The 13,578-nt window shown below is 46.1% G+C and overlaps 1 long non-coding RNA gene across 2 annotated transcripts in view; it reads left to right on the top strand.

The window, feature by feature from the left end:
- LOC134956687 (uncharacterized) overlaps nt 1-11,640 on the top strand; it is a 333,052-nt gene extending 321,412 nt beyond the window's left edge. The window contains exons 1-5 of one of the 2 annotated variants that reach the window (XR_010186091.1): nt 3,404-3,473; nt 6,018-6,086; nt 9,887-9,936; nt 10,978-11,018; nt 11,461-11,640. This is a non-coding gene — a long non-coding RNA (uncharacterized LOC134956687). Of the gene's footprint in view, nt 1-3,403; nt 3,474-6,017; nt 6,087-9,886; nt 9,937-10,977; nt 11,019-11,460 lie in introns of those variants that run through there. The other variant, XR_010186093.1, reaches the window with a different exon arrangement.
- Nucleotides 11,641-13,578: the final 1,938 nt, after the last annotated feature.

Genomic DNA, 13,578 nt, shown 5'->3' with positions numbered 1-13,578 from the left:
AACTTCCCGTCTCAGAATGATTTGGAAAAAGGTGCACCTTGCCCTTAAGAAGGCTGCCTTCCGAGAAAAAAAAATTTCTGATAGGTTCCGACGCCCATGCACTTTTAAGGTGGGAGATAAGGTGTGGTTGTCAACCCGCAACATCAAGCTCCGACAACCCTCGGCTAGATTGGGACCCAAATTTATTGGACCGTTCCTTATCATTAAGAAGGTCAACCCAGTTGCTTTTCGGCTACGCTTGCCTAAATCACTCAAAATTGGCAATACTTTTCACTGTTCCCTTCTGAAGCAGTATTTTTCTTCCAGGAGATTCCCTCGGAAGACTTCCCAGGGTAGACCTCCGGTGGATGTTCAGGGGCAACAAGAGTTCTTGGTGGAGAAGGTTTTAGATTCCAAAGTTTCTCGGGCCGGCTTTATTTTTTGGTTCACTGGAAAGGCTATGGCCCGGAAGAAAGGTCTTGGGTCCTGGATAAGGATCTACATGCCCCTAAACTTAAGAGATTATTCTTTTAGGAATTTCCTCAGAAACCCGGCTTTAGGGGTTCTTTAACCCCTCCTCAAGGGGGGGGGGTACTGTTAGGTGCCGCGGTCCGCGGCGCCTCTCGGTCCGCTTCCGAGCGACGCTCACGGCCGCCGCACCTCCCTTCCTGTCCGCCCGGCGCCTAGCAACGCCAGGACGCCGTGCACGCTGAGCCGCCGGGTCCCTGGCAAGGCCAGGACGCTGTGCGCGCTGAATCGCCGGGTCCCTGGCAACGCTGGGACGCCGTGCGCGCGTAGCCGCCGGACCCTTAGCAACGGGGATGCCACAGACGAACCGCGTTCCCCGTTTCTTCCTATCAATCAATACACCTGTTAGCTCTGGTCGTGCAGCAGGGCAGCTGCACGACATTACTAATTAAGCTTCGCTGCAGCTATTGGAGGGCTCCCTGTTATATTCTCCCTCACTACCTGGCACAGACGCCGGTGATAGCTTCCTGTATGCTGTTCCTGCCTTGTAACGTCTGTTCCTGGTCAGCTGTATCTGGTCGATCCTGCTCCCTGTGCTCCTGAGTCCTGGAGTTCTGAAGCTGGTCCTGGGAATCCTTCCTGTTCAAGTGAACCTGTTGCAGTCATCTGGGGGTTCTCGATGTTGGGGTTCTCTCCCGGTTTCGTGAGTAGCAGCTTCTGCCGCGTGTTGCGGCCTAGGCCGCTTAGTCCTTTTTGTACTTTTTGTATTGGTGGTTTTTGCGGAGGTTTCCGCTTTTCACTGTCCTCCCCGGAACTCGGCGGTGCCGTGTGGGGGAGTGGACAGTGATATCTTTTGTTGTTCTTTTCCTTTGGCGGCGTGCCGCACATATATTTAGTTTTAGGGTAGTTAGTAGCCCCTAGCTTCTGTTTGCTTTAGTTAGAGGTGCCCTTGTTATTATCCTGTCTCGGTTCACGCTTTGTCTCACTCTAAGACCTGGGGGCATCAGAGTTGGGCAGACCTAATCCGCCCTTCAAACGCGGCTGCCGTGGGCCCAAGAAACCATAGTCACTCAGGCGTGAACTGACCACACGGGTAAAACAACGGAGGTAGGGTGCTAGAGGCTATTCCCATTCCCTCCCTATTTCAGCGTCACGTCCTGGTGCTCTGGACTCACTTCGCAACATCTTTCTAGTTCTGAGCATCAGGAACGTAACACACGCCTAGATGGGACAATTGTGTGTGTCGCTTGGCTTAAGGCCAGCACTGACGGCCCGATGTGGGAGAGATGTGTGCTGAGCGAACCGCTCAGCACACATCTCTCCCGCCGCTCAGTACAGCGCGATGTGTGCTGAGCGTGCGGGGGCGCCACTCATTTCACCCAGCAAGTGAAATGAGCGACCTGCTAGATTGGCCAGCAGGCCCATCTAGCTATCGCTCTGGGGGGTACACACGGAGCGATCATGCTTAAAATCTAAGCAATCTAGTCAGATTGCTTAGATTTTAAGCAGCGATCGCTCCGTGAGTACCCCCCTTTAGTCATACAACTACCTCATTGCAAATCTTTTTCTTCTTTGCATAATGTGTGGTTTGGGTCCTTTTTTTATATCTGCCCTCCTGTCTGCCACTGCAGTGCCACTCCTAGATGGGCCAATTGTTTGTGTCGCTTGGCTTAGTCATACAACTACCTCATTGCAATTCTTTTTCTTCTTTGCATCATGTGCTGTTTGGGGCCTTTTTTTTATATCTGCCCTCCTGTCTGACACTGCAGCGCCACTCATAGATGGGCCAGGTGTTTGTGCCGTACACTTGTGTCACTTAGCTTAGTCATCCAGCGACCTCGGTGCAACCTTTTGGCCTAAAAATAATATTGTGAGGTGTGACGTGTTCAGAATAGACTGGAAATGAGTGGAAATTATTGTTATTGAGGTTAATAATACCGTAGGAGCAAAATTACCTCCAAATTCTGTGATTTTAGCTATTTTTATGTTTTTTTTTAAAAAATCATCCAGATCCAAAACCAAAACACGAAAGGGTGGTTTTGGCAAAACCAAGCCAAAACCAAAACATGAAAGTGGAATTAGAACCAAAACACAAAACACGAAAAGTGCCAGCCCCACATCTCTAGATTTATGGAGTTTCTTTACATCGCGCCATTCTGAAATTACATGAAATTTTGGTGCTGAATAGCGTAAAACATTAAACCACAATAGAGATCAATAGAATGACCCCTACTGTGCGATATTCAGCGAGATGTGAATGAATGAAGGAGATAATTGCATTATATTCTCTGTTAATCCTTTTGCTGCATAGCAAACACTCGTTTCCGCACTTTTAACATGAAAATAAACTTCCTGAACAGAGTCCAAATATCTCTTCTCAGTGGCGGCTGCAGCACCGTCCAAAATTCAAATAGAAGATCCGCCCCAACTGCCACCTAAACCGCTGCCACACATCGCTGCCCGGGTCTCACTGGCAGTTGGTGTTTCCCCCCTATGTGAATTTTAGACTGTGCTGCAGCCAACACTGAGAAGAGATATTTATCTGTTTGTGTTAAACAAACTTATCTCCATCTCCAGGAAATATAAATATCACATTTTCCAGCATTTATGAGATAATTATGACTATTAAACATCCCCCCAAATCTTAAGTGTCCCCCGTTGTCCTATAGAATTGTCAGGAGGTTTGGTTTATATGTAAAATTAAAATAAAACGGTCACAAAATATAACATTTCGGTAACGCGGGTGTAATAGCGGCTCTTCAGCGGGCTCTTGGTCGCTATTAGGGAGGTGTTACCCTCGTATTGTAGTTTATTTTTTGACCCAATATCATTTAATGCACAAATCATGGAGAAACGTATTAGAGAGCGATGTGATGGAAGCGCAGTTACACCCTTTACATGCCATGGCCTGGCCACTGTGACTAGTGAATTGTGATGTCATAATACATCATACAGTACTTACTACTGCTCCCAGGCTGCAACAGGCCATTGCCTCCCTGATCTGTCAAGCGACAACATCCTACTTGGTAAGTGAGATTTCCTTGGCTTTAGATTTATAGTACAATTATGCAGAAACTAATAGCAGTATAATAATTATCAGAATAAACCTGTATTTAATAATAAATAGCATCAACAAAGTATCTGACATATGATGCTGCACTGCAGGTGGGGCAGATGTCAGATAAGAGTTTATAAAACATCACCCCAAATCTTAAGTGTCCCCCGATGTTCTATAGAAATGTCACAAGGGGGTATATTTAATTAAAGTCGATTTTGTTTGGTTTTTTTTTTTGTTCGATTTTAGGGGGTAATTCCAAGTTGATCGCAGCAGGAATTTTGTTAGCAGTTGGGCAAAACCATGTGCACTGCAGGGGAGGCAGATATAACATGTGCAGAAAGAGTTAGATTTGGGTGGGTTATTTTGTTTCTGTGCAGGGTAAATACTGGCTGCTTTATTTTTACACTGCAAATTAGATTGCAGATTGAAAACACCACACACAAATCTAAGTCTCTCTGGACATGTTATATTTGCCTCCCCTGCAGTACACATGGTTTTGCCCAACTGTTAAAAAATTCCTGCTGTGATCAACTTGGAATTACCCCCAATATTTTATATTAATTTTTAAATTTTAGCAAATGTATTTTAACCCTGGAAGCCTAACATTGATTAAAATTGATTTACCATTGGTCTAAAATTGAACAAAACCAAACAAAATCGATTGATAGTAAATATACCCCAAGGTTTGGTTTATATGTAAAATGAAAATAAAAACTGTCACAGAGTATAACATTTCGGTAATGCGGGTGTAATAGTGGCTCTTCAACGGACTATTGGTCACTATTAAGGCGGCTTTACCCTTGTATTATACTTTATTTTTTGAACCAGTATCATTTAATGCACAAATCATAGAGAAACATATTAGAGAGCAATGTCATAGAAACACATTCACACCCTTTACATGCCATGGCCTGGCCACTGTGATGTCATAATTCATCATTGCATTGTGATGTCGTAATTCATCCTGCTTACAACTGCTCTCAGGCTGCCTCTCTGATCAGTTAAGAGGCCAGACCTATCTTGTCAGTGACATTTCCTTGGCTTTATATTTATAGTACATCTATGCAGAAATGAATAACAGTATAATCAGAGCCGGCCTTAGGCATAGGCAAACTAGGCAAATGCATGGGGCATTTGCTGTGCCTAGGGGCACAAGCAGGTTCTGCTGATTAAAATGATATGTGGCATGCCTATATTTTGTGTGACTGTGGCTGTATCTGTATATGAAATGCTGCGTTACAGTGGAAATCACTGTAACGTAACATTTTGTTTGCAGATACAGCTACAGTTGCACACAGAATATAGGCATGCCACATATCATTTTAATCAGCAGAAGCTGCTTGTGCAATCTAGCTATATAGTATTGCAAATAAGATGAATTTTCATCAAAAAAGGCCTGTGCACCAAATGTGCGCACTGTTCCTATTTAAAATATACTGTAGGGGGTAGGAACACAAAAACAAGGACTACTATGGGTGAGGGGTGATGGTGCTGGGAAAGGGGTGCTGGGTCAGAGGCAGAACTAGCGGTGGTGCTAGGGGGCACCAGCCAAAATCATGCCTAGGGCATTATATTAGGTAGGGCCGGCTCTGAGTATAATAATTATCATAATAATACTGTAGCAGCAACAAAGTGTATGTCAGGCCTGAGGCTGACATCCGATGCTGCACTGCAGGTGGGGCAGATGTAAGATAAGCATTAGATGTGAGAGGGGCGTGTCCAAACTCAAATCTAAATTACAGTGTAATAAAGCTGCCCAGCATTTGTGGGCTACATGCAAAAGCAGCCAGTATTTACCCTGCAGACAAAAAAAATCTAGTGTACTTGCCCCCTTACATGGCAGCATGGTCTGTCCAGGTGCAGTTACTGGATCTTTGCTTAAAGCTGGGTACACACTGACAGATTTTTTTTTTATGTTGGCCCGTCACTCGACCAATTTTTTGGGACATTGTAGGCACTAATATCTGAGCTACACACTAACAGATTTCCTTTTAAATTTACCACATCACACCACATTTGCATATGCCCGCCAGCAAGGAGGATGACACAGTGACAGGAAAACATAGGAAATATGGGCAGATTATTGAGAATGCACACACACTGCTCCATATCAGGAGATTGTGGCCGAGATTTTTGGTTTGGGGCAACAGATCGCAAAATCGATCGCTCGTGTGTATGTGGGAGAGATTTTCCAGAATTATCGGCGAAATGCCGAAACGCTCTTTCATACACACTATAAAAAATATTTGCCTGAGAACCTGCTTATTGGTAAATCGGCCCAATAATTGTATAGTGTGTACCTAGCTTGTCTCTCACCTCAGAATCAGGCCCATAATACAAAGTGAGCACGTTAGACAATTACATACAGGTTCTCAAATTACCACCTAGATAATAATCGCACATCGCCTGTCCTTGTTACTGTGTTACATTTCTCCACCAGATTTATTAGTATATATATATATATATATTACACTGATTACTCATTATTATTTTTTATATTTGCACTCAACAGCTCCAAGAATGTCATCTCTGATAGATTTTGTGTTTGAATGTGCTATGCGTGCTGATGCAGGACTTACCAGTAAGTAACGTAGATAAAGCTGTGAAATGATGTGAATTCTCTTGTTGATTACAATTAATACACCTTTGGGGAATCATGCAGTCAGGATACTGAATACAAGGGCGGAACTACCATAGGCTATGGGGGTGCAGCTCACACCTGAGGGGGACCTATCTTCCCTGTTATAGTTCCTGTGCTATATAGATTATGCATCATGTGGTGGTACATAAGGGAACTTATAAACAGTTGCTATGGGGCCTACACATATCTAGTGACGCCCCTGACTCATAGTATATGGTGGTTGCTCCCAAAAGCTCTGCACCTAATCAAACGCCCCATCTAGGGACTGATACGTATTAAACTATGCATGTATGTGCCCAGCAGCTGCAGGTACATGTAACACTAATCACTTTACATAGTCATGTCAGTTCCTAATCATGCACTTGGGAGTAATAAGTAATGTGTTCAGCCATGGAGCCCCACACCGGCCATAAGTTGTGCAGCCATGATCAGTGTAGCAGTGGGAGAGTATCTGCATTGGGAGATCAGTCAGTTACAGCCATGGAGCCCCACACCGGCCATAAGTTGTGCAGCCATGATCAGTGTAGCAGTGGGAGAGTATCTGCATTGGGAGATGGGTCAGTTACAGCCATGGAGCCCCACACTGGCCATAAGTTGTGCAGCCATGATCAGTGTAGCAGTGGGAGAGTATCTGCATTGGGAGATCAGTCAGTTACAGCCATGGAGCCCACACCGGCCATAAGTTGTGCAGCCATGATCAGTGTAGCAGTGGGAGAGTATCTGCATTGGGAGATGGGTCAGTTACAGCCATGGGGCTCACACCGGCCATAAGTTGTGCAGCCATGATCAGTGTAGCAGTGGGAGAGTATCTGCATTGGGAGATCAGTCAGTTACAGCCATGGAGCCCCACACCAGCCATAAGATGTGTAGCCATGATCAGTGTAGCAGTGAGAGAGTATCTGCATTGGGAGATCGGTCAGTTACAGCCATGGAGCCCCACACCGGCCATAAGATGTGTAGCCATGATCAGTGTAGCAGTGGGAGAGTATCTGCATTGGGAGATCGGTCAGTTACAGCCATGGAGCCCGACATAGGCCATAAGTTGTGCAGCCATGATCAGTGTAGCAGTGGGAGAGTATCTGCATTGGGAGATGGGTCAGTTACAGCCATGGAGCCCGACATAGGCCATAAGTTGTGCAGCCATGATCAGTGTAGCAGTGGGAGATTATCTGTATTGGGAGATCGGTCAGTTACAGCCATGGAGCCCGACACCGGCCATAAGTTGTGCAGCCATGATCAGTGTAGCAGTGGGAGAGTATCTGCATTGGGCGATCAGTCAGTTATAGCCAAGGAAGCCCCACACCGGCCATAAGTTGTGCAGCCATGATCAGTGTAGCAGTGGGAGAGTATCTGCATTGGGAGATCGGTCAGTTACAGCCATGGAGCCCGACATAGGCCATAAGTTGTGCAGCCATGATCAGTGTAGCAGTGGGAGAGTATCTGCATTGGGATATCGGTCAGTTACAGCCTTGGAGCCCCACACCAGCCATAAGTTGTGCAGCCATGATCAGTGTAGCAGTGGGAGAGTATCTGCATTGGGAGATGGGTCAGTTATAGCCATGGAGCCCCACACCGGCCATAAGTTGTGCAGCCATGATCAGTGTAGCAGTGGGAGAGTATCTGCATTGGGAGATCGGTCAGTTACAGCCATGGAGCCCGACATAGGCCATAAGTTGTGCAGCCATGATCAGTGTAGCAGTGGGAGAGTATCTGCATTGGGAGATGGGTCAGTTATAGCCATGGAGCCCCACACCGGCCATAAGTTGTGCAGCCATGATCAGTGTAGCAGTGGGAGAGTATCTGCATTGGGAGATGGGTCAGTTATAGCCATGGAGCCCCACACCGGCCATAAGTTGTGCAGCCATGATCAGTGTAGCAGTGGGAGAGTATCTGCATTGGGAGATGGGTCAGTTATAGCCATGGAGCCCCACACCGGCCATAAGTTGTGCAGCCATGATCAGTGTAGCAGTGGGAGAGTATCTGCATTGGGAGATGGGTCAGTTACAGCCATGGAGCCCCACACCAGCCATAAGTTGTGCAGCCATGATCAGTGTAGCAGTGGGAGAGTATCTGCATTGGGAGATGGGTCAGTTATAGCCATGGAGCCCCACACCGGCCATAAGTTGTGCAGCCATGATCAGTGTAGCAGTGGGGGAGTATCTGCATTGGGAGATCGGTCAGTTACAGCCATGGAGCCCGACATAGGCCATAAGTTGTGCAGCCATGATCAGTGTAGCAGTGGGAGAGTATCTGCATTGGGAGATGGGTCAGTTACAGCCATGGGTTCCCACACCGGCCATAAGTTGTGCAGCCATGATCAGTGTAGCAGTTGGAGAGTATCTGCATTGGGAGATCGGTCAGTTACAGCCATGGAGCCCCACACCGGCCATAAGTTGTGCAGCCATGATCAGTGTAGCAGTGGGAGAGTATCTGCGTTGAGAGATGGGTCAGTTACAGCCATGGAGCCCCACACCGGCCATAAGATGTGCAGCCATGATCAGTGTAGCAGTGGGAGAGTATCTGCGTTGGGAGATGGGTCAGTTACAGCCATAGAGCCCCACACCGGCCATAAGTTGTGCAGCCATGATCAGTGTAGCAGTGGGAGAGTATCTGCGTTGGGAGATGGGTCAGTTACAGCCATGGAGCCCCACACCGGCCATAAGTTGTGCAGCCATGATCAGTGTAGCAGTGGGAGAGTATCTGCATTGGGAGATGGGTCAGTTATAGCCATGGAGCCCCACACCGGCCATAAGTTGTGCAGCCATGATCAGTGTAGCAGTGGGAGAGTATCTGCATTGGGAGATGGGTCAGTTACAGCCATGGAGCCCCACACCGGCCATAAGTTGTGCAGCCATGATCAGTGTAGCAGTGGGAGAGTATCTGCATTGGGAGATGGGTCAGTTACATCCATGGAGCCCCACACCGGCCATAAGTTGTGCAGCCATGATCAGTGTAGCAGTGGGAGAGTATCTGCATTGGGAGATGGGTCAGTCAGAGCCTTGTATAAGGCACTTGTGCTCAGGCGTTGTGGGTCTTATACTGATGCCAGCACTTATATTACAGTTACAGAGATCTCCACATAGCTGTTATATGCTAAACACTGTTTCCCACTAAGGGGCAGATTAGCCGTCTGTAACATTTTGTTTACCGCGCACTGAATTAATGCACATATTGCCGGGAAATGTCACTTAGCTCGTCTGTGGCGCTCACACTTAACTCACAATTCCATGGTAAATAGATTTTTTTGTATCATTTTTGACAATTTGTAAAATGTGTTGAAAACCCCTGTAACTCCCACCTGCTAGCCTAAAAACACCGGTACCATCAATACAACATCCCATATACCTGTCCAGCATCAGTTATCCCATTATTCTTGCAGAATATCTTCCCAAAAATGACACCATGATTGGACAAATGAAGCTAATTAAAAACTTCCTTGTGCTAATCATTACTGGGAGTGCCCCAGGGGTCCTGACCCAAGTCCTGATATTTTTATCTTAAAATAGGGATTTCCCAAACTTTACACCTGCTCAGGGGCTATGAAGAAAAGGGAACCTTAAATCCTATGAAGAGTAAACGTGGGTAAATGTGCGCATCTAATTAGTTAGCAAAATAAATTGTGCCCACCCATTGTAAGTTGTATTCAGCGGCTATTAGAAACATTGTACAAGTCACAATGCCCATCAATGAGCAGCTGCAGAATCCAAGACACTGACTGTTGTTTTACATTTTATTTACAGCCATTGAAAGAAACATCCTAGGATTTGTAAATGTCTTGGAGGTTATAAGGGTGAGTGAATAAAACATCTATACGTCAGTCTAGGGAATGTGAGGGAGACTGAGCCATATGGCTCTGGCATACAGCAGTTGGGCAGTACGGATGGCGTAGTGGTTAGCATTACTGCCTCACAGCACTGAAGTCGTGGGTCAGTACCCACCATGGCCCTGAGTTTATATATTCTCCCCGTGCTTGTGTGGGTTTCCTCCGGGTACTCCAGTTTCCTCCCACAATCTGGTAAATTGGCTCCCATCAATAGTAACCCTAGTGTGTGCGTATACATGTATTTACTAGGGCAGGCTAGATGGGCCAAGTGGTTCTAATCGTCTGTCAAAATTCTCTATGTGGGACTGAGGTAATCTGCAGCTGGGAATAAAGCTGGGTACACACCTATACAATTGTCGCCCTGTTCTCCCGATATCAGGTGAACAGCCGTTGATTGTACTGTATAGGTAATAATAATAATAATAATTTTATTTATATAGCGCTCTTTCTCCAACAGGACTCAAGGCGCTTACCCTAGTCTGCTTATAGCTATCTGTAACCTTTGTTGCCATCTTGTTATCTTCGGAATGATATTGAATAAACCTGTAACATTTGTACCCCTTTTCCACTAGCTCAAATAACACGGGTAAAAGCACGGGGGCGCGCATTTACCCATGATTTTTGTTAGTGGAAAAGGGTCAACCTGGATCAAGTGATCCGGGAATCCTACCCGGGTAGCTTACCGGGTTAAACACGAGTTCAACCCGGTAAGCTGTGCAGTGTAAACGGAAGCCGTGTCGATGCGACATGGCTCCCGTTCATAGTCTATGGAAGGGTGGCGCTGGGAGATCATGTGATCTCCCAGCACCACCCCTACCACGTTGCCTGCAGCGTCACCAACCCGACAATATGCCGGGTTGGTGAGCGCAGTGGGAAAGGGGGCTGAGCAGCTCCCGGCTGCGACCCGTGCTTAAGAGGTGGAAAAGGGGTATTAGTAACTAGCTTGTATTGGTGGTTACTCTCTATAATCCTCCTAAAATGTATTGTATTTTCTTCCCTGTACCACAGAGATCTCGTAACCCACCAAAGCAGAAAAGAACATCAAATAAGTAAGTGACTTTCAAAGCTGCCAGTAAAACTATTGTCCACTCACTCATCCTTTCCCATCTCAACTTCTGCAACCATCTCCTTACAGGCCTCCCTCACTCATATCTTGCTTCCCTTCAATTCGTACTTAATGCTGCAGCCAGACTTGTCTCGCCGATCCACATCTGCCTCCCCCGCCTAACACTGTCTCTCCTTCACTTACAGAATACTCCATCGCTCACCCTCACATACAAGGTCCCCTCCAACTGCACTGCTCGGCTCCCTATATTTCCAACCTCATCCTCATACATACTCCCTCCCGCCTTTTCTCAGCTATGGTAACCACAGCGTTTTCCCATTGTCTTTCCCTCATAATGTTTATATCTATGGCTGTCTACACGGTTTGCGTTGTGTACATGAGTCCCTGTACCTTTGTCACTTACAAGGTTTTTCTTCTCTTTACAGGAACAAGATGAGACATCACCAGGGAGACTAGTGTGGGTGTGGCCGCGCTGGTGTGGGTGATAACATCAACTGCTGCCTAATCCTAGTCAGTGGGGGGGTGCTGTTAGACTGAGGTCCATGGTGAGGTCAGCTGTGATCACGCGGTAATCCTGTAGGAGAGGCCGGCAGACTGGAGGAAGTGTAGGTACTTACCCTAGGTGTGGCTGTGGGGAGCAACCTAAAAAACCAGGTAATTCCCCACAGCTACACCCAGGGTAAGTACCTACACTTCCTCCAGTCTGCCACACTTATTCCATCTCCTATTAACCCAACAGAGGATTACCGCGTGATCACAGCTGACCTCACCATGGACCTCAGACACCAGATTCACCTTATACCCCCCACTGACTCGCATGGATAATAACATCTAAGGCGGCAGTTCTACCCACACCAGCACATACAGGTCACACCCATGGGGGGGATTTACCACTTAACCCCCCCCCCCCCCTTCCAACCCAGAGCATTAAAAAAAATAAAAAAAACAACTGCTCTTTAAATTAATGAGTACTGTGTCTTTTGTTGAAATGTATTTTGCACATTCAGAGAGTACATACAGACTTCAGGTATATATTGTTATCTTGGTGTGCTGTAGCCGGTTATTGGGATGAAATCATGAAAGTGGAAATGACTGGTTAGGCATCAGCTTAGAGCAGGTGTGTGTAAGAGGGGAGAGGGGAAGAATTTGTGCGAACATTGGAAATGTGAAATTAGAAGCATTGTAGTGTCTTTCGTTACTATTTCTCAATGAGATAACGTATATACAATGTATCCGGAAAGTATTAACAGCGCTTCACTTTTTCTACATTTTGTTATGTTACAGCCTTATTCCAAAATGGAATAAATTCATTTTTCCTGTACTTCCTCTGGGTTAAAACCATCAATCAAAGGGAGTGATATTTTTCTGTGCAGAAAAACACTGTGTATTTGTGTGAGCTGAAAGAAAGTGTGAGTGAATTGAACCCCTGGAAATCGGTATACCGTGGAGACACTAAGTAAGCAGAGGCTTGGTGGCGTAAGGTCGGCTGACTTACATTAATAAATAGAGAAGTACACAAGTCGTGAAGAGACTTGCACAGGAGCGTGATAGAGTATAGAAGATAAGGTTTTGTGTTACGCTCCGGCTGAGGAGAGCAGCTTGTGAATTCGACTCCATTGATCGCAGGGCGGATAGATAACAAGTATCTACAATAACGTGATACCAGTTTGCGTGCTTTTGCATAAACTGTATAATCATACGCGTTGTGTAGAGCATACGCAAGCATGATTTGTGTATAGTAGAAGGAAGTTCTTCGCTGTCTCTCTCAGGAAGAAATTGTCCAAGGTGAGACGTTCACTGGAAAGGGGGATCGATAGTATGTTTCTCTCCCTACACAAATTCCAGTAAATAAAAGCCAGTTGCTGATAGGGTCCTCACTGAGTACGCGGTGGTCACTATTGGAGTGAGTCGTGGTACATCAGTGGAGAAGGAGTGGGTGTAAAGCGCTCGGAGAACTTTCACCGTCTTTTCGTTGTGCAGTTGCGTATTGTTTGAAAAGTCCGCAATGGGATCCAATTGCACAAGCGGAGGGCGTTCGGCAGCCAGGGTTAAGGCTGAAGAGGTGCAGCCCAAGGGGTCAGCAAGGTTGATAATGTGTGTGAAATATGGTCCACACGAAGAGGCTTTTTGCAATGAATGGGTATGTATGACTGCGGGGGATAGGGCATCATTTCCTAGGGTTGGTGAGTTTGATCCTGAGGTATTGCAGGTAGTATGTCTAACCAAAGTCATATAAGACAAGAACGGAAATATAAGAACTGTTTGAACTTGTAGCAACAATAAACAAGTAGAAAAAAAGAGAAAGCAAGTACACCGCCATATGTAGATGTGGAAGCAGTTACTGCAAGCATACAAACTATAGAAAATAATAAAAAGAAAAATATGAATGTAACCTATATATGTACTAATGAATGTCGAAGTTTTATTTAGGAGGAGAAGGTGACCTGACTGGTTTCAGCCATTTCTCATGCACTCAGAGGTGTATCAAACCGGTAAAAGAAGAGCAGTAACCTGCAGGGAAAGTGGCTGAGACCAGTGGAACT

The sequence above is a fragment of the Pseudophryne corroboree genome, chromosome 9, assembly GCF_028390025.1.
Source record: "Pseudophryne corroboree isolate aPseCor3 chromosome 9, aPseCor3.hap2, whole genome shotgun sequence".
Classification (NCBI taxonomy): domain Eukaryota; kingdom Metazoa; phylum Chordata; class Amphibia; order Anura; family Myobatrachidae; genus Pseudophryne; species Pseudophryne corroboree.
This window is presented reverse-complemented; position numbering and strand designations above follow the sequence as displayed.